Source organism: Leptodactylus fuscus, chromosome 1 (assembly GCF_031893055.1).
Source record: "Leptodactylus fuscus isolate aLepFus1 chromosome 1, aLepFus1.hap2, whole genome shotgun sequence".
In the NCBI taxonomy this organism is placed as follows: Eukaryota; Metazoa; Chordata; class Amphibia; order Anura; family Leptodactylidae; genus Leptodactylus; species Leptodactylus fuscus.
Genome location: NC_134265.1, coordinates 91,621,332 through 91,624,307, shown reverse-complemented (window position 1 = coordinate 91,624,307; position 2,976 = coordinate 91,621,332).

The window sequence follows — 2,976 nt, the reverse complement described above, 5'->3', positions numbered from 1 at the left end:
TGGGGGAAGAGATGGAGGGACATGAATCTGGGGGCAGAGATGGGGGACATGAATCTGGGGGCAGAGATGGGGGGGACATGAATCTGGGGCCAGAGATGGGGGGATATGAATCTGGGGGCAGAGATGGGGGGACATGAATCTGGGGGCAGAGATGGAGGGACATGAATCTGGGGGCAGAGATGGAGGGACATGAATCTGGGGGCAGAGATGGGGGGACATGAATCTGGGGGCAGAGATGGGGGAACATGAATCTGGGGGCAGATGAAGGGTGTATATGTAACTGGGGGAAAGATGGAGGGGAGACATATAGTTTACGGGTGACTGTAGGAGGATTATACAGTGTGGGGGCACATGAAAACTGAATGGGCGGAGTCAACATAAAAGTAGGTGGAGCTAAATTTGCCGCGGTGCGGCCCGCCGACTGGCTGGGATCTTGCTCTGCGGCCCACATGCTGAGTTGAGTTTGAGACCCCTGATCTAGACTGAGTGGACACTCCAAGGAGAGAGTCAGCCGCAGACAGTTGCCTTCATTTTGTATTTTTATTTAATACTCATCATAGTTATGATTTTTTTTTCCCCTAGCTAGCCAATAGTATATTTACCCCTGGAAATACACAACTTTCAAAAGATGGCCTAACAATACTAAAAATAAAATGCTGAGCATACCACAACGAAAATCACACAGAAAAATATAAATAATACCAGACATCTTTGTTATATTGATGCATAAAAATGTATAAAAACACGTTATATGGGGGACAAAGTAAACCTACAAAAATTGAAAAACTCCTCAATGGTAGAATAAATAGTATACATTATGGGCTACTAAGTCCAAGCATCAAAAAATACCCACCAAAGTGTCATACTCTCTCTCTCTCTCTCTCTCACACACACACACACACACACACACACACACACACACACACACACACACACACACACACACACACACACACACACACACACACACACACACACACACACACACACACACCACAGTTGGAACATAATTACCTAAAACAAGCAATTGGTATATATATAAACACATAAATGCACACAGATAATGGGAGGAAGAAAATGACAGTCAATAACACTATGTAACAAATTTTTATTTTTGTTTTGTCTTTGTTTCAATAATGTTATTTTCTGATTATTTAAATCTGAAAACAATATTAAACGCTAATTTCAACTCATAAACTTTGCTTTTGGTACCAGGACATCGATATTTTAAAATCATATATTTTAATTAACAAGTACAGTATATCCTATGTCTAGATGGTGAAATATTCTAGACTGTTCTGAAAACTTCTAACGTCTACATCATCTCTAGCCATGTCTAGATGTCAGTATAATATTCTAGACGTCTGCCTGTTTACTATATAAGCACGTCTGCTGGACAGTTGTACTTATTGTAACTGCAGTTATAGTGTGATAGTGGATAGCGATATAGTGTGAGAGCAAGTGCAACAACTGAGTAGCACTGAGAAATATAGTGTGTAGTTAGATGCAGAGATGGCATCAAGAGGCTGTGAGTCCCATATCTCGTATCAAGTCGTTGAGATCCTTTTGATTGGGGTAGTATCTCTCCGTTTCTCCCCTCCTGACTTTATAGACTGGATCAGTTACATCTTCTTGTTCAAAGTCTGATGTGCTACTTTCTTCTGATGATGGCTGATTTCTTTCAGGAGGTGCAGGTATGGGGAGCTCAGTGCAGTTTGGTACTGGAGCAATTGATGATGGGATATCAGAATACGCCACTGGATTAGCATTCTTGAAAGAAGAGCCATGAAGTTTGCTATTCCAAGAATTTGTTGAGAGCCTACCGACCACTTACCCAACTGCCACTTTTGCATGGTCGATCCTTCCAAACGTCGAAGTGGCAAGAATGCTCCTCAAGTGGCGTATCCTGATATCCCATCATCAATTGCTCCATGACCAAACTGCACTGAGCTCTCCATACCTGCACCTACTGAAAGAAATCAGACATCATCAGAAAAATGTGGAACAGACTTTGAACAAGAAGATGTAACTGATCCAGTCTATAGTGGCAGTAGGGGAGAAATGAAGAGATACTACCCCAATCAAGTGGATCTCAGCTACTTGAGCAGTTGACTCATTACTCTCTGGGAGAGCTGAGTTCTCTCATTGCCCTGCTGTCTGGACACTCATGTAGGCTAACTGCATTTTGCTGATAAAGGTGCAGACAGTCTGTTATCTCTCTATGTAAACTAAAAGATAACATTGAGTTTACTGGAAATTTATTAGATTTCTAATAATCACAAAAAATGCCTCATAGTAAAGGTTATGTCTATATCTACTGAGGTACTTCATAGTGTCCTGTTCATCAGTCAGAGCGCTCATCAGCTTATTAAATAATTCAGGAAATGAGAAAAAGAGACAGCAGATAAACTGCTGAGAGAGATGAGAAAACCCCATTAAGCTAACTGAAATGTTTTACCCAATACTTTGCTTCATCTATCCTGCATTATCAGACACAGCTATATAACACTCATCAGTGTTTAGATCTGGTTGCCTAGGTTAGAGACCTGTTCTTAATTAAGAAATGAAGACTAAGTCTCTGTTCACTGTTAAGGCCCATTCACATGACTGTGTGCTAGTTCAGTATGCCATCCACGTTTTTCCCAGATAGCACACTGACCTATTCATTTGTATGGCCCCATGCACATGACTGTAATTTCCACGGCTCCAGGTTCGGGTCAACATACCATTTCACAAAACTCAGGACAGGCCCTATTCCTGTCTGGTTTCCGCTTGTTGGCCCCAATGAATGGGGCCGTGGAAGCAAGGCTGGTGCACAAGAGGAACACAGATGACATCCATGTGCTACCCGTGTTGTTCAGTCATGGTTGGAATCACCCACATGTGCATGACACCTAACACATATTCTCTTCTTTTCCTCTTTCTGATAAGAGCTAGATAAGTTTCTTGAGCAGTGTTTTTGTTATCTTTATGTGC